Here is an 18,859-nt window from a genome sequence, read left to right on the forward strand (position 1 = left end):
TGACAGTAGGGATTTCCTTTTTGTTTCAAATATTCTTATGTTTACAAAGCTCTTCTACCACTTTGAGGGTTTGCACCTCATCTATTTTCATCAAAACCGCTAATTTTTTATTCGCCTCCATTTCTGTCCAGGTCACATCAACTCACCTAAAATTAGGTGGAATTCCTCAAGATTATGGTACTCTTGCCAGAAACGGTATTGTTAACATGGCTGTGATTTCTGGTGTGGGCAACCTCGCCTGACAGGTTAACAAGAAATTGACAACATCTAAGAAGCATAAAGTTTAAAGTGGCTGGCCAAGATAATACCAGAACCAGTCATAAAAACAGACCATCCTATGCTGGCTCAAAGGTACCCCAGTGTTGAATCAAATGGATAATAATCCAGAGGAACGTGTTGATACTACTATCTCACATTTATGAGAAACACAGAGAAAATTCTCAAAGTATTTAGGGACTGCAAAGTGTAACCAGTCATCATTTTGGAGGCCAGGCATTTACTCATGGCCCCTCTATTCCTTGGGGACATCTTAGCCAACCATGGAGTTTCAGTGACAATTTAGAAGACACATTTCCCAAATAGATGAACTGTCATAGCCTGGAAAAATAGGGCTCATATTTTTTTTTCATGTATTTGCATGTATTTAATCTGAGTTATTAGCATAAAGGAATAGGGTGAAATACTTTCACACAATTAAAACAGTCCATGTTCCACACATTTAAGCTTTCTGTCGCACGAGTTCAAGACTGAAAGAAGACTCCACTCGCCTCATTTCTTGAAGCCCACAGGACACGTTTGTGGTCGCTCCAGCTCATTCAGACAGAATTGGAAGGAACTGCCGTGAATTTCACAGAAGTCACTGCTCTGTGACAAAGTTCACGGCTCCCCATACCACCTGCCTTCCGCTCCCACCAGAAGCCATCATTCCTGATAAAAGCAAACACTGTCAATTCGGCCGCAGCCCGGCCAGCTCCAATCCCCTCTGAAAACATTGCCAAAACAGATTTCTGATTGGGTCACATTAGGTCACAGTATCCACGGGTGGACAAAATGTAGTAAAATTTTTATGGGCCACTAGAGACATATTGGATCAGTGCAGAACAAGCACTGTTCAAAAGAGCGCTGTTGGCTTCAGGTTCTTTCGCCAGCTCCTTGGCATATGGAAACTTCCCCAAGACTTCTCCAGCCTCCTCTGTAGCCCGTTGCCCCCACCCCCTCACTCCTCTGTCAGTCCAGACGGTGAAGCTGATTTTCTTTCAGCTTCATGCCTCACACGGAACAAAAGAAATTTCAAAGTGGGTCTCTCTCCTTTGTTAACCCCTGCAAGAGCTCTTTGAGGAAGAGTGGGTGGGTGCCCAGGGGGAGGGGGCCAGGGGGGCAGCGGGCAGGGGGGAACAATGAGGCAGTAGATTTTCCAGAAACTGTCATTTTTATGCAATGCCTCGCAGCCCCCACTAGCATGCATTATTTTGGAGAATCGATACCTAGGGGAAACCTGACCATTTTGTCCCCTGCCCCTGGTTTTATGGAAGGTGTGGGAGGTTGGCTGGGTACCCAGTCCTCCTGCTGGGGTCTCCCCCTTCACAGGCAGACACTGATGGGAGTACTTCAGATGACGGAGGGCCAGGGACATCCTGCAGAAATATCTGGACCTGATCTGTGGGCCCTGGGAGCCACTGAGGAGGTCTGAGTGAGGGAGCAGACTGCTCTCAGGCTCATTTGAGCTTTGAAGTGTCATCAGCAAAATGGCTCCTGAAAAATTGCAAACGGCTTCCCCACACCTGTGAAGTCACCTGATCCTGATGGAGGTTTCAGTAATGGGAACGAGAAGTTCTTTTCTTTATTGTGGTAAAAAAAACAAATAACATTAAATTTGCCACCTTCGCCATTTTTAAGTGTAGTGTTCAGTCGTGTTAGTGTTCACATGGAACCTTCGCACGGAAACCAGAAATTCTTGATCCTGCTTAGGCTCACTGCTGTTACGTTGGACCTTGAGTCTCTTCCCTGAACCTCAGTCTCCTCAACAATTAAATGGGAGGAAGTGTTTCTTAGGCCCCCATCCACACTCAAACGAGCAAATTTTTAAAGTGCTATCTGAGGAAACACTATTTAATGGCTTAGGCCTCAAAGATCACTTGACATATTTCCAGAAGAGAGATTTTCCACCTCCTCATTTTCACAATAAAAGGCTCTGACTCCTTAGGCAGCTTCACTGACAGACTGATTGATGGATGAACTTTCTATTTTTAAACCAATATTTTGATTCACGGTGTGGCATATTTTATATACGTAAAATTTCCAAGATGGCTGCAAGAGTGCCTCCCAACCCACACGACCTGCTGTTATTCCTCTATGGCCTGGGACGTTGATAGTTCTTGCATCATGGGGCAGGAGTCTGTGCTCACTCTCCTTGAATCCAAACTGGCTTGTAACTCACTTGTAAGCAATGGAATGTGACAGAAGGCTGAGTCATAAAAGGTATGCCTCCTCCACTCTGTCCCCCGGAACCCTCGCACAGGCCCTGAGCCACCATGCTGTGGAAAGACCCATGAGGTGGCCGTTTTGTAAGGAAGCCCAAACAGTCTCACACAGAAAGAGCTCCCGGAGGAGCATGTGAAAACACTCAGAGACAGAAAGGGGTGGAGACACTGCTCCCAACCGTTCCAGATGCCTGAGTTTCCAGCTCTCACCACCACCCCATGACGAATACGTGAGTGACCCCAAGACAAAACCACCCAGCTGAACTTTTCTTGAATTCATGACCCACAGAAACTGTGAGAGAAAATAAAATGACTGTTGTTGAAACCACTCGGTTTTGGGGTGATTGGCTGCTCAGCAATTGTAACCCTAAATGTCAAGACAACAGGTTGGCATCAGGGCCAGATGTTTAGTAATGGAGGCTCAAGGGATGGTGCCGGGCTGTCTTCCCCAAATAGCCACTCGCACAATGGCACACCCTCCACCCATTCTAGCATATGGGCCTCCTCCTTCCTGGCCACTTGAACTGGCTCCCCTGCTACTCAAGAATGGGCAACTTACACCATCTTCCCCAGCCTCCCTATACCCCAAACTTAGGGTGATGGATTATACACATGAACCGGTATATATAACAATCACCCACAATACCCTGGCCGCTCCCTGCCTCCACCCACATTCTGGTCCAGTGGGTTTAGATGGGAACCAGGTATGACTGATTGCAGGTGGACAAATCCATCCCAGGAAGATCAGGAAGCAGAATCGAATGTACCACTTTTGCTTGAATCCAATCTTCAGATGCCTGGCGGCTCTTCCCGCTCACAACAGGGATCTTTTCCTGGATTAATTCTGAATGCATAAGCTTTAGGTCCCCCAGGACAATGTTTTCTCTGGAAAATTTTTGTTGGATAAAGACCACTGCCTGGTGCTAAGTGGGCAGAGGCATGAAAACCCAGAACTGAGAGCATCCAACGGCTCTCCCAGGACATCTGGGACATCTTTGGCTGAAAGCTAGGGAAATCGGGTCACCAACTGCTCTGCTGGCCTGCTCTATATGGACCCCTCCCCTTCCTGACCTTCACATGTCTAGCCTGTCCCTGCTGGTCATTGTGCGGTGAGAGATTTTCTGTTCTTCCAGCAGAATGATGCCTAGCGATGCTTACCCTAGCTCATTGCATGACCTACACGTTCTCCTCTCTGTGGCCCCATGTGCTGCCCCAAACCAGAAGGAAACTCACGTTCCCAGAAGGCCTCACTCCTCAAGCTTTTGATGTCACCTCCAATTGAGGCTGAACACTCTCACATTGTGTTTTTGACATGACAAATGACCAATTGTTCAATGTAAACGTTTAAAATGTCCCAAGCTTTATGTAACCCCGCGTTGACATCCTTTCCCCTCCCTAATATGTTAGGAGCTTCAGAAAATAAAAGTAGCTTCATTCAACATCTGATTCTAAGATACGTGATTCGTAATTGCCAATCTACTTTCCTCATACAGATTGTCTCTTTTTCTTCAGATTTTTGGATCCTGACTCCATCAAATTTAAGCTTGCTGAAGATAAAGCCCTGGACTCTTTTCTCTGTATCCCCCTGCAAACCATCACGTTCACGGTGCTCATGGAGCTGCCGATGTATGACACACATCACAGGGTGGTCTTATTTTTTAACTAGCTGGGTGGCCTCTCTGAGCATCAGTCTCCTTGCACAGGAATTGGGGTGGTAATATGGCCTCACACAAGGGTTGTGGGGGCTCTCAAACATGAGTCCATGGGCAATACACCTAAAACAATCCCTGAGTTTTAAAGATGTTTTATTTATTTATTCATGAGAGACAGAGAGAGAGAAAGAGAGAGAGAGAGAGACAGAGACACAGACCAAGGAAGGAGCAGGCTCCATGCAGGGAGCCCGATTTGTGACTCCGTCCTGGGACTCCAGGATCATACCCTGGGCCAAAGGCAGGTGCTAAACCACTGAGCCACCCCGGGATCTCAATCCCTGAGTTTTAAAAGATGCTCAGAGAATCGTAGTTGTGGGTTGAGTGGTGTCCCTCCAACAAGACATGTTGTTAAAGTCCTAACCCTGGCTTCTATGTGATCTTATTTGGCAATAGGATCATTGTAGATATAATCGAGTTAAAATGAGGTCCTACTGGAGTAGGGTGGATCCTAAATCAAAAGGTGGGTGCCCTTATAAAGAAAAGGCAAGTTGAAGACACATAGACACAGAAAAGGAAGAAGGCCACATGACGATAAAAGTAGAGATTAGAAAGATAAAACTACAAGCCAAGGGACCCGAAGGATTGCTGGCCACCATCAGAAGCCAGAAGAGGCAAGGAAAAATCCTCCCCTAAACCCTCTGGAGGGAGCATGGCCCTGCCAACACCTTGATTTCAGACCTTTAGCCTCCTAGAAGGGGAGATCATAAATTTTTGTCATTTGAAGTCGCTCAGTTGGTGGTACTTTGTGATGGCAAAACTAATCCCCCATTTTGGTACTGGGGAGGGGGGTGTGTCTTTTTGAAAAGGAAGAGAGGAGCCTGGGAGACAAGCACCCTGGGTGATGAAGGCAGTGTTCTTGCAAAGCAATGCATAGGGGAGGTGCAATCTCCTCCCTGCCCTGGCAGCTGAGGACACCTTCCCTTCCAGCATTTCCTCCCACCATTTTCCATCCAGCAGCCTGATGGCCCATGGGACCAATGACTAGGGGAAGTACCGACGATGTGAAGTTTGTATCAACAGTGATGTTATTTTTAAAGATTTTATTTATTTATTTATTTATTTATTTATTTATTTATTTATGAGGGAGAGAGAGAGAGAGCACAAGCAGGGGATCAGTGCGGGGAGAAGGAGAAGCAGGCTCCTCACAGAGCAAGAAGCCCTACTCAGGGCTGGATCCCAGGACCCCGAGATCATGACCTGAGCCGAAGGCAGAGGCTTACCTGACTGAGTCACCCAGGTGCGCCCCTCAGCGGTGATTCCATTTAGAATTTAGTCCAAAAAAGGTAATTTTGTGGGCACCTGCTGTATGCCAGACACAGTGTTAGCAGGAACGATTTAAAGGCAAATAGAGGTGGCTCCTCCTGTGAAGGAACTCAGAGAAACAGCCCTGCCCTGCGGAGGGGACGAGCAGAGGGCCCTGTGCAGCCTGGCCGCAAGTGACAGCCGAGTCCCAAAGAACGTGGTCAGAGCAGCCAAGCTAGAGAAGGCAGATCCAGGCAAGCACAGGAGCAAAAGCACCGAGGTGTGACACAGCGTGGCACCTGCAGGACAACTAAAAGCAGCTTGGAATTAGCAGACTGGCAAAGAGAAGGAAGAGAAGACGCAGGGCCGGAGTGGCAAGGCCGGGCGACCAAGCCTAGAATTTCGTCCCCGGACATCGGGATGTTTCTCAAGGACTTAAAGCAGAGGAGCAACAAAGACAGATCCTCACTCAACATAGATCATTCTGGCTAAAATGTGGAGGCTGGACTGAAATAGAATGGGAGTGGGGTCACTGTAGCACAGTCCCAGGAGCCACGGCGAGGCCGGGACTGAGGGAGTGTGGTGGATGGAGAGGAGGGGTTTGAGGCTCATTTGAGGTCCGACTTGAATCCCCACCAGAATCAGGGCCTGTGACAAGCACTTCCTGTGCGCACAGTTTAGGAAGTGATCCCAGGAACAGCTATGGGTGGGGGCGGTGCTGGGGAGAAGAGAGGAGGACTCAGCTCTAGGAGGTGTCATTGGGCAGGTTGCCACTAGATCCCCTGGGGGCCCTCTGGGGCAAAGTGAGCCCTGCTCACACTACCACCTCTTCCAGGAAGGCCTCCCTGACTCCTCCCCACCAGAATTACTCTCCCTCTGAGGCACTTGATTTGTTCCCCTCCTCCTATTCGATCACTATTATTGCTATCCTCCTGGATGGTACGGGGTGTCTTTCCCCCACCCCTGGAGCAAAGGCAGTTTCTTTTTTTTTTTTTTTTTAAGATTTTATTTATTCACTCATGATAGACATAGAGAGAGAGAGGTAGAGACACAGGCAGAGGGAGAAGCAGGTTCCATGCAGGAGCCCGACGCAGGACTCGATCCCAGGACTCCAGGATTGCGCCCTGGGCCAAAGGCGTGGCACCAAACCACTGAGCCACCCAGGGATCCCCGCAAAGGCAGTTTCTGTTTCACGATCCCCCCTCCTACGAAGGTGTAGTGGACACTGTGCCAATCCCACAGTGCTTTCTTTACATAACTCTCTCATCTCCGAACTAGGCAAGCATCTTACATTTGATAGGGTAACATGGTTTAATTGGCAGCTTTTATCTTAGTGCTTCTTAAAATAACAGCATGCCTTACAGATCCCCTAAGATTCCGTTAAATAGGGTTGGGAGCTGTTCAACCAATATTTGCTAAATTAGACGAGTTTAGGTCACTTTAGGGAAGAGAATCTAGACCCACTGTCTGTATCAGAATCCGTCATGATGCAACTTAGGGTTTCCCTGCAGTCCCCCCGGCCCTCACCTGTCCTCACCTGTCCCTCTGGATGATGATGGGTGGGCCCAGAGAGACTTCACACATTTTGAACCCACCTGGGAAATGACTTTCTTAAAGACCACCTCCTCGCATGCAGGATACCTGCTGCCAACCGCAACAATCTCAGTAGCTGACCTCTCCCTTCTGTTTCTCTCAACCCCTTTCTCTTCACCCCTGCTTCCTGGAGTCCCTCCCTCCACCCCAAATAAACCACCTACACCCAAGCCCTTGACTCAGGCTCTGCCTTGAGGAAACCTAACTAAGACAATGGGATTGCCATAAAACTGTCCCTTTGGGGGCTCCATCTGCTCCTGAAAGGAGGGAAGTAGACACAGGATCTGCAGGCAGCCTAGAGAGGGTCCAGCAATCACCAGGGAGAGATGAGTCTCCCTTTGTCCCTCCCCAGCCACCCTACCTGTCCTACCTGTCCCACAGGCAGGCTAGAGAGCAGGATTTACCTAGCCTTGTGACAGCTGATTGTGGCCCCACCATAAGGCACCTGGGGAGGGAACATCTCCAGGGCCCATGGGTTGGGATGACAGGAATCCCGCCTGGTCTGGGAGTCGGGGAGGTGGAGGAGCGGGGTAGCACAATGTGCTGGGAACAGATGGGGCTTTGTGGGTACCAGCGCTAATTAACGGGCTCAGCAGCACAGGGCCCTGGGCCCAAGCATATTGCCTGAGGCCCCTGGGGGCTGAGCACATGCAGCTGCACACAGGCAGGAGCCCACCAAGCCCTGAGACCCCAGCCCAGAGAAAAGGAGGAGGAGGAGGGAAAGGAGAAGCCCCAGGAATAGGTCATCTCTCCATTCCCCAGCCCAGGGAACAGCAGCTCTTTTTTTTTTTTTTTAAAGATTTTCTTTATTTATTCATAAGAGACACAGAGAGAGAGGCAAAGACACAGGCAGAGGGAGAAGTGGGCTCCCTGTGGGGAACCCAATGCAGGACTCGATCCCAGGACCCCAGGACCATCACCTGAGCTGAAGGCTCAACCACTGAGCCACCCAGGTGCTCCAGGAGCAGGAGCTTCTAACCAGCATGTGGTCTTATTCCACAGGTGCCAGGGACCCTGGGGGAGGAACAGAGGGGAAGGAATAGAGGGGAGGGATAGAGGGGCCAGAGCCAGGGAGCTCTGCCGAAGGGGGCTGCTGGCACCACCCTCCACACCCCACTACTCAGGGAGGCCCCACTGGTATCTACCCTGCCTCCTCTCATCCTCTCAGCCTTCCTCCCTGTGTTCCCTCTCTGGCTCTTCCCTCACTTCCAAGAACAGAATTCATTTTCAGGGTTTCTACAACCAAACCAGAGACAACATGTATGCTATTTGGGGAGGAACCTAAAGGGAAATAGTTCAAGCCTTTTCATTGGAGTTGCATGCGTCAAGACAGACATCTTTGGTCTCGTGTGTGTGTGTGTGTGTGTGTGTGTGTGTGTGTGTGTGTGTGATTACCCTGTAGACATGGGAAATGGGCTGTATAGTATGTATGTCAGTTAGGTTATAATCAACACTTGAAATTTGACCAGGATCAAGGTGCATTTTTTTTAAGATTTTATTTATTCATGAGAGACACAGAGAGACAGGCAGAGACACAGGCAGAGGGAGGAGCAAGCTCCCTGCGAGGAGCCCGATGTGGGACTCGATCCCAGGACCCCGGATCATGACCAAAGGTAGATGCTCAGCCACTGAGCCACTCAGGTGCCCTCAAGGTGCATTTTTAAATTGTGAGCAAGATACTCCCAGACACAAAGCAACATACACACCTCTGCCAGGGAGCATATCAAGGCTGATTTGCATGATTCTCTTCCAGCTTGGAGTGTTCTGCCTCTGAGTCCTCAGGGCATACATAGCACATTTGTAGCTCATTGTAGGAATTAGTAAATTTTTGTTGATTAAATAAATCTCATAGCCCTAGATTTTACAAACAATAGGTAATGTATCCACTTTAACGGAATGGCGCAAGCATCTCCCAAGAAGCAAGTCAACAGTGAGTGACAAAATAATGCCGGAATTAGCATCAGTCTACAAGCCAGGATCCAAAATACATTGCCTTTGTCCTATCTCGTGCGTGTGTGTTGTGTGTGTGTTGTGTGTGTCTTTTCCATACAAAGTATTTATGGATAAAAGACTTTGTATTGGAGCTGGCCAATGGGAACATAGGAATGCATAAAACTGTTCTACTTTTGAAGCTAAATTTCAAAAATATATTTGAAATTTTCCACTATTTTGTGTATACTTAAATATATTTTACCTGGCCCCAGGAAAAATTTAATTGGAAGGAAATAGAAATTTTAGAAAAAAATTTAAGCACACAATTCACGAGGTTGGTGTCATACCCTTTGAGGCCACAGATGCTCAAATCCCAAGCTAAAGATGGCTTGTGTGATATTGCTATATGCTTCCTTTTGGAAACCTGCTGATGACCTCTTTAACAGGACAACCTGAGTCTTTGAGAGAGCATTTGGGAGCCCACTAAAATGCCCAGGCACCCGCTCACCCACATCTCCCAGCCGAGGAATCATCCTATGCATAGCACCCATGTTCAAAAATGTTCTTTGCTGCTTCCCTGATATTCTGGAAATATAAACTTCAAGCCATCAAAAGTGAGTAATTTTAAGTTCCATTACTATTTCAACGATTTCTTCTACTGATTAAAAAGAGAAAGAGAAAAAACAACAATCCTAAAGACAGGGCTTCCATCTGTGGCTGCACACTGTGGGAAATAATTAAGCCCTCTTGGAAAATTGTTCTCAGAAACAAGGATAACAGGAGACACAACCAATTTCCAGCAAAGTTCCATTTCTTCAAGAAGTCATGCAGGAAGAGTAAATGCAGATGCTCTTTTTCAGGGATGCTGAGTTAGTGTTAAGGAACATCTTCCATGTTGGGTCTGTAGGATGCTTTCAGCTTTGACCACCTGTTATGGTTTTCAGCCTACGTCTTTTCTGTGCGATTTGGAAATTCCGTTATTATAAAAACAACTTTAAAGTGTCTGGAAATTCTAACCTTGATTGTAATCTCAAAAGACAATTCAGTCTCTAAATATTTACTATGCAAATAGTATCCAAATAAGTGCCAATGATCTGAAATAGTAAAATAAGTCAGTGTGCCTGGGCATTTTAGTGGGCTCCCAAATGCTCTCTCAAAGACTCGGGTTGTCCTGTTAAAGGGGTCATCAGATTTCCAAAAGGGAGCATATAGCAATGTCACACAACCCGTCTTTAGCCTGGGATTTGAGCAAGCAAAACCATTTCACAAATGCTGAGACTGTATTTCTAAATGCATTCCAAAATGACCTTGGAAATCCAGTGCAACGAATACAATATTTTTGGAGTTAGGAGGGATAGAATTAAGAGAAAAATAGTTCCCAGTGACAGGGGGTGGGGAAATAGGAGAGTTGTCGGTTAAGGGTACGAACTTGCAACTTGCAGATAAATACGTGCTGGAAATATAACCCACAGCAGAGTGATGGTGGATAATAATATTGTATTCTAAACATCAAACTTGCTAAGAGACTGGACTGCATTATTCCCACCAAAAAAAAAAATGATAAATATGTGGTCCGATAAAGGTGTTAGCTAACACTATGATGGCAATCATATTGCCATATATAAATATATCAGATCTGGGGCCCCTAGGTGGCTCAGTTGGTTGAAACAACTGACTCTTGGTTTCAGCTCAGGTCGTGATCTCACGGGTTCTGGGATCCAGCTCTGCATTAGGCTCCCAGCTCAGCTCAGAATCTGCTTGAGATTCTCTCCCCCTCTACCACTGCGCTCTCTCAAAAATAAAATAAATTTTAAAATGAATAAATAAATGTATCAAATCAACGTGTTGTATACCTTAAACTTATGCCATGTTATATGTCAAATGTATTTCAATTAAAAAAAGAAAAAACAGCACATATTTATCACTGAAATAGAATCAATGTAAAAGGAGAGAACTCAACTCTGAAGAATGGAAAATTAAAAGTAGTGTCTACATAGATATTTAATGTATATGTTAAAAGTATGTATAGGTGTATATGCATGTGTAAATACATGTGTACCTGTGTGTGTATATACATACACTTACACATGAAAGGGAGCAGCCACTTTCCAGGGAAAGGCAGAAAGAGTCACATAAAATAATATTATTTTGCCTGTTATAAGGACCATTGACTGAGAAAAATGACAAATTATTCACAAAATCCTCATAATCACTCCCTCAGAGAGTGACTGGTATTACCCCCATTTTATAGCTGTGGAAACAGAGCATGGGAAGGCCACATAATGTAACCAAGGTCATAAAACCATTGAACACCCCCCCCATGTCCCCAAATTTAACGTGCCCTGTTGTATTGAAAGGTTGTCAGTATAAATAAACAATGGTTTTCCCAGCATTCTTTTCAGAAAAATCTAGATCTAGCTGTGCATTCGAGGATATTCACCATCTCCCACCCTTTTCTAAATCTAGTTTCTCTCTTTCTTAAGCAGGCACCCAAACGAATGACCTCTGAGGGAGCCTTCCGCAGAGAAATAGAACATGTCCTTCCAAAAGCAGAGGATTTGTCTGTAAGATGAAAGCCAGAGCTCTTCGTGGGAAGCTCTACCAAAGGCCAGAAGAGATGGGGCAATTCTGGTAGAAATAAAAAGTGATAAACTCACTTGGGGACGACAGAGCGGACAGAGACTTCACAGGACTAGCAGATGGTCCCTAAAAGGTCGCTGTGGTCTTTCCCTTCTCAGTGGGGGGCAGCTGTGTCTCAGGCCCAAACCTGGAGACACCTTTGACTCCTCTCTCTTACCTTGTATCAACTGCCACCAAATCCTCAACTTCAAAGTGTATCCAGAATATGATCACTTCTTACACCCCCACTGCCACAAGCTCTGCTGGTGCCACCAGGTGTCCAGACTCTTAGAGTCATGTCACCTGGTCTCCCAGGCACAGTCTGGTCTTCCTTAAAAACCTTGTCTGGACATGAGAGACTCCTAACTCTGGGAAACGAACTAGGGGTGATGGAAGGGGAGGTGGGCGGGGGGTGGGGGTGACTGGGTGACAGGCACTGAGGAGGGCACTTGATAGGATGAGCACTGGGTGTTATTCTATATGTTGGCAAATTGAACACCAATAAAAAATGAATTTATAAAAAAAAAAAACCTTGTCTGGTCAAGTAAGTTCTGCTCTGAGCCCTCCAGGGTTTCCCCTGTAGCATTCAGAGTCAAAGCCAAAGTCTTCGCAATGCCCCGAAACCTTACAGTATCTGCCCCTGTCCACGCCCCATCCCTAGTCCCTTTTGAACCTCATCTGGGACCTACAACTATCCCCCAGCTGCCTCTGCTCCCTGAACACCAGCTTCCTATGTTCCTCAAAAGCACCAGGGCTCTTTCCTGCCTGGAGCACGCATCCCAGGACATCCTCATGACTCACTGCCTCACCCCCCTCCCTCTTCACTCAGGACATGCTTTCTCAACCTCTCCCATTTAAAATAGTCACCTCCACCCAGCACTCCCATCCCCTGGACACTGCACCATTTTACCCCATTAACACTTATCCCCTTCTTACCTAGGATATCATGTGTATTGTCTACAGTCGGTCTCCCCTCCCCATGCCTGACACGCAGTAAGTAGGTGAGCACTGGGAAGACAGTAACTTTTAAATCCCAAGGGCTTAGGATGTTGAATCTTTTTTTAAGTTATTTATTTATTTGTTTGTTTGTTTGTTTGGCACAAGTGGGGGGAGGAGCAGAGGGAGAGAGAATCCCAAGCAGACTCTGTGCTGCACGTGGAGCACCACTCAGGGCTCGATCTCACCACCCTGAGATCATGACCTGAGCCAAAATCAAGAGGCAGACAATTAACTGACTGAGCCACCCAGGCACCCCTGAAGATAAATCTTTCAAGAATCTTTCCTGTCTCCCATCCCCCTCCATATCTCACTGGGAAAAGGAAGTGGACATGGTACAACAAAAGAACTCGAATTTACCTGAGGAAAGAGTCACCAAGAGTTTGCCCAAAAACTATATTAATAGTAAAACAATAAAACTAGACACTTACCAAGGAGCTTCTATATCCCAAGCACTGGGAAAACTGCTGTACTTGCCTCAGCTTCTTGAAACCCAACCTATGAGGTACTTGGGTCTCATTTGTGAGTGTGAAACTTTGCTTTTGTGGTAACTTTTCTGACACCAGCTGGTGTCTTACAATACAATTCTGATGCAACCACCCCCAGTTACCACAGGCTAAAGGCTCGGTCCTCCACGGGACTGCCCTTGCTTTGGACACCAGACACGCCTCAGGGGTTCCCAGGCTACCTGCACTTCTGACCGACTGACTGGCTTCAGATTCAAGCGTTCCTGTGGCCTCTTCAGGTTTGATAACTCATTAGAGTACCTCACTGAACTCAGGAAAATGCTATCCCTAGAATTACAGTTTTGTTATAAAAGATACAAATTGGGACCAGCCAAGTGAATATACATACAGGCCAAGGTCTGAGAGGTTCCGGATGCAAGAATTCTGTGCTCTCTCCCCATGGAATCAGGTGGGTCACCCTCCTAGCACAATGATACATTCACCAACCAGCATGCACCACTCCATCTCAATGTCCAGAGCTTTCCACTGGGGTTTCATTGCATAGGCACGATGGATCCACTCATTGATCAGATTTGAACTCAATCTCCAGGCTCCTTCCCACCCCTAGAGTTCAGACTTGCCCAAAACCCAACCCTCTAATTCCATGACTGGTCTTCCAGGTGACCAGCCCCATCCTGAATCACCTCATCTCTTGGTATAAACTCAGGTGTGATCCAAGAGGCTCATGAATAACAAACCACACCTGTTATGTGGGGAATTCCAAGGATTTAGAGGCTCCCTCTCACAACCAGAAACAAAAGCCAAATTCTTTATGATAACAACAGTAACATGACTCAAACTCTTTCAAGTCTCCATTCAACTGGTAGAAAGACACTTCAGCCCATTTCTTGGCTAAATTTTCTCCAGGATTAAATCCTGTGTCCAGGAGGGCATGGGGCCCATGTGGCTCCAAGGTGACAGGGAAAGAGGGAACATGCATCTCTGGTCATTGGTCACCAGATGTTGCAGCTACAATACCTGTAGCACTTGGCCTGCAAGGGTGTCTGCAAGGCTTCTGAGGTTGAGCCCCCAGGACCCCAAGGTCTCTCCTCTTCTGTCTAGGCCCTTGCCACCTCTCTAGGATCTGTCTAGAGCATGACCCAAGCTTCCTGGACCCTTTCATTCCTTAAGCTTTTTTTCTTAACCTCCACCCAGGAGAGAGGGGTACAGAGCCCTTTTCTCTCGGGAACCACAAATATTTCCGCACCCATTTCTCCAATTATCCTCTCCCCACAGCCTGGAACATTCCATTTTTATTTCAGAAACAAAGAGCCTGTTCTTACATCATTATGTTTTTTTTTCCTCTATCTGAGAGCTATGCCTACGTGTGTGTCCCATTCCTCACCAAGGACCGGCTTTAGAAATCCAAAGGCCTGTTTTCAGCCAGATATCATGTGCCCGCCAAGAAACGCAAATGCACACACACCGCCCATGAAATGCTCTTGCCACAAGACAGGTGAACCTGAATCTAACCAAACTACCAGCTTACATCCACCTACTGGCAATATAACAAGTAAATGGCATCGTGGGGAAGCAGATGAGTGCAGAATGTGGGACATTCTCTGGGACAACTAGTCTGGGTTGTACAACAAAGGAGATTATAAGTAGAAGAACAATGGGGATCACTCTAGATTAAAAGCCACTTAAGAGTCATAACAACTAAAAAAAAAAAAAAAAAAAAAAAAAAAAAAGAGTCATAACAACTCTTAACAAGTCATAACAAATGCCAGGTGGAGGCCTTGCCCAGATCCTGATTTGTACAAACCAACAACAAAAAGACACTTTGGAGATGGAAGGGAAATTTGATTGACTGGATTTTTTGACTGGATGATACACCCAGCATATTACCAAAGACGTGGCATCAACTTTGTGAGATAAATTCATTGTATGTGGTTATGTAAGAAAATGTTCAGTTCTTAGTTATATACCAAAGTATTTAGATATTGAGGAGATGTCTGGGATTTGCTTTAAAATATGTTAGCATAGGGACGCCTGCATGGCTTAGTGGTTGAGCATCTGCCTTTGGCTCAGGGTGTGATCCCGGGGTCCTGGGATCAAGACCTGCATCAGACCCCTTGCGAGGAGCCTTCTCCTTCTGCCTATGTCTCTGCCTCTCTCTCTGAGTCTCTCGTGAATAAATAAAATCTTTAAAATAAATTTAAATTTAAATTAAAATATGCTAGGATCTTAAGAGGGGGCAAATAAAATGGCAAGATATTTTTAAAAGTCAGTTTCACTGATATACAATTTATATACAATAAAGTTCTTCCTTTTAAGTTGGACTAGGGCAGCCCAGGTGGCTCAGCGGTTTAGCGCCGCCTTCAGCCCAGGATCTGATCCTGGAGTCCCGGGATCGAGTCCTACATCAGGCTCCCTGCATGGAGCCTGCTTCTCCCTCTGCCTGTGTCTCTGCCTCTCTCTCTCTCTCTCTCTCTCATGAATAAATAAATAACATCTTTTAAAAAATAATAAAGTTGGACTAGTTTTAACAAACCTAACACGGTTATGTAACCACCACCACCATAGTCAAGACGGAGAGCATTTCCTTCATCTTACAAGTCTCCTTCATGTAATGCAAAATGTTGGTAACTATTGGTTGTGCATGATGGGTGTATGGCATTTACCATATTGTCTTCTTACAATTGTGTATGATTTAAATTTTTATCACTGAAAAACGCTCAATGTCTCTACTTTCTGCTGACACCTGTCCCTCTGGGCCTGGAGAGGACTCTCTGCAGGGAGGAAAGACATGTACCCACCAGGAACTGGGAAGGAAGTGGAAAAGCAGCCAGGCTAGAGTGAGCGTCCAAAGTTCTACAGCCCAATGGCACAGGGGAGCTCTGGGGCATGAGGAACGCCTCCAGTTGCCCCACCTAGAGGCAAGGGAACTGTTGCATCCAGTTAAGGGCTATGTGCAGGAGGGTGCAAAGCCAGGGCCCCTTCCATACTGCACCTGCCTGTGGCCCAGGCCAGTCACAGGTGTGTGGGGATGGCCATCAGAAGCAAAGGCCCAGAGAAGCCAGGTGAGAGTCACTCAGGAGCAGAGATTGCAGGGGATCATGCATAGTACCTGCAGTGTCCCTGATACGAGGTCAAAGCCAGAGGTACGTAGTTGGGGGTCATCTGGACATAGCTGGCATATTAAGCCCTGGGACCAGAGGAACTCCCCCAGAGAAAGAGTGTAGAGGAGAGAGACTGCTTTGAGGAGCTCTCCTATTAACAGAGAGTGGTCATGCCTGACAGGCCAGCCCAGGAGCTCCCGGAAGGCCTTTCACTTCCTTTTTCTCCCCCATTTTTGAAATAGGAGTCATTTGCATGGGGCATGGTACTCATCCCTCCCACAAACCTCATGGAAACCCATAAAGCACCAGCACCGTGCTAGCCTGGGGAAGCAACATTTTCCTGCACTTGTCTTAAATGGAAATGAAGCGAACGTTGGAAGAATGAACGTTTTGAGCACACTAGGAAGCTTCTGAAAATCTATTTCTACCATGAAATCTCCCCAGGAGGAACAGAACCTACTTCTCATGTGCAGGAAGGCCCAGAGGACAAGAAGCTTTGGGACACTTTCACCCTCTCCCAGAAGTGAACGTGATGCGCCCTCCTTTGTCGGTGAACTTCCTTTACAGCAACTGCCGCTAACATGTACTTACTCCTCTCTTTGAAGACTAAGATTTCTATTTGCTTTACATTTTCCAAAGCCACTTTCTCCTCGTGGGGTAGGAACTACACGGTCATCTCCACTGTACCAGTGAGAAAATGAGCTCAAGGTCATGGAGCAGTACACAGATGTTGCCCAAAATCAACGCGCCGCATGGTGGCTGAGTGGCCACCTCCCTGGATGCTCGCTCTGTAATTTGCTGAATTTCCAGGTGATTCAGGGAAGTCTTTGTTTCCCTGGAGATTTATTCTAGCTTCCAGCCAGTAAAAATACTGCCTTTGGTTTGCCCAAAATCTGTTGGTCTGGCACCGCTGAACGCTGGCACTGGTGCTTCACCATTCTGGGCTCACACACTTGCCGGTTGTGTTAGGTTTGTGGAGGCAAGAGCTGTGTTGTGTGTGAATTTCAGCATCCTCTTTGCACAAACCGTGTCCCGCCCCTGCTTCTGTTTCTGCAGCAAAACCAGGATCTGCTCAGACGCATTTCAGCAAATGGGTCGTTCTGTGACTTAATTTTCTTCAAGCTGAGCTTGAGCCTTAGCAACTGGCAGAAACAGGAGAACTTGAACTCAGAATGCCGGGCGGTGGTTCTCCAACAGTGAGTCGCCCTCGCTGAGCCTCCCATCACGTAAGCCCCTTGCTGCCCCTCTGTGCCTTCGGGTGATCACTCACACTTCTGGTCCCAGGCCTGCCCGACGTCCCCCAGAGTGCTGGCTCCTCTGCTCTAGCCCGACCAGGCCTGCACTGAGCCCTCCTGTATCTGTTCTACATCTCCCAGCACCGCACCGCATGCAATTAGGTGCCTAATAAAGGCTCGGCGCTGCTGATGATGGTAATGATGATGTGACGCCTATGGTGATGATCACAACTGGGAGCAATTGAATGAAATTATGCAGAGAGGTGTTAAGCTAAATGTCAAAATCTCCTGATGCTGAAATTTACAGAATTGCTGATTCCTCCCTGGGGTTGGTTGGAAAAACTCCTCCCTGGAGACAGCCAGTCTGTCTTTCTATATCTATAGGATGGCATTTATAGCCAGGATCACCAAGCACGGGAAAGGGTTTCTAAAGTGTGCTTCCAGACGCATGGACTGGCCATGTGTCCTCCTTTTTTATCTGCTTCTAATAGTGATTCATCAGAAATCTATAAAAAGGGAGCATGGTGGCTGCGGTGATTTAGGATGGCCATCCATCCTTCATGCTCCTCCACCGAAGGGTCTGTTTTGCCTCCTGTTGACTCAGAGTTGGTCTTATGAGTTGCTTTGACCAACAGCACGTAGCAGAAGTTACCCTGTGCCAGGTCCAGATCTAGATTTTAAAGGGGTCTTGCAGTTGCCACTTTCGCTTGAATTGCTTGGATGCCTCACCCTAAGCCAGGCTCCTGCAGGATGAGGGGCCATGCAGAGAACCCCACAGGATGAATGGCCACATGGATATTTCAGCCCCAGGCGAGCTCCCAAGTGAATACAGCCACACGTGTGATCCCAGCTGAGATCACTCAGAACAGCAGCGTGGAGCCCTGTTTGACCTCCTAAACCATGGAATCCTGAGAACTAATACGTTATTGAGGTTTCCGGTCAAGGAATTTTGGAGTGATCTGTTATGCAGAAGTACGCAACATGTTGTGGCTCTGTTGGGGCCAATAAGAGAATCCACGGCAGGTCTCTGGAGAATCAAGGCCTTTAGAGGAGCTCCATCCAAACGCCCTTCCAGCCAGCCCTGGTCCATCCTGGGCATAAATGTGAGGAAGAACAGTGTAGTCAGAGGAACCCTGGTTCCTGTTGGAAAAGTTCCTCCCAGAGGAAGACCACGAGTTGAATGGCTCCCCGGACTCCAGGCTCTGTCCCAGGAGTCATGCATCCCAGTACTTACAGAGGCTGGGCAAGTCATTTGAACCGGTGGAGTGGGTGGGGTGTTTGCAAATCAATCAAGCAGGAATGAATATTCTTCACTCCCAAAAGGACCGATGTATTCTCCTATTTTTCTTGAAGCAAGCAGCCTTCCCTGAGTGTTTCATGGTGACTTGTGCTGGAGAAGTAGGTAAAAGAGAAACAGCCTCTACCCTAAGACAGATGGCAGCATAAGGGCAACTACACATGATAAGTGGCACTTGGCCTCAA

General features: G+C 47.1%; 1 long non-coding RNA gene across 1 annotated transcript; it reads left to right on the plus strand.

Moving 5' to 3' along the window:
• The first annotated feature begins 2,465 nt into the window (after window positions 1-2,465).
• Window positions 2,466-11,970, plus strand: LOC112661855 (uncharacterized). Its single transcript, XR_003138044.3, has 3 exons — window positions 2,466-3,589; window positions 3,993-4,106; window positions 11,446-11,970. It is a non-coding gene; the product is annotated as an uncharacterized LOC112661855 (long non-coding RNA).
• Window positions 11,971-18,859: the final 6,889 nt, after the last annotated feature.

The sequence above is a fragment of the Canis lupus genome, chromosome 31, assembly GCF_003254725.2.
Source record: "Canis lupus dingo isolate Sandy chromosome 31, ASM325472v2, whole genome shotgun sequence".
Taxonomy (NCBI): Eukaryota; Metazoa; Chordata; class Mammalia; order Carnivora; family Canidae; genus Canis; species Canis lupus.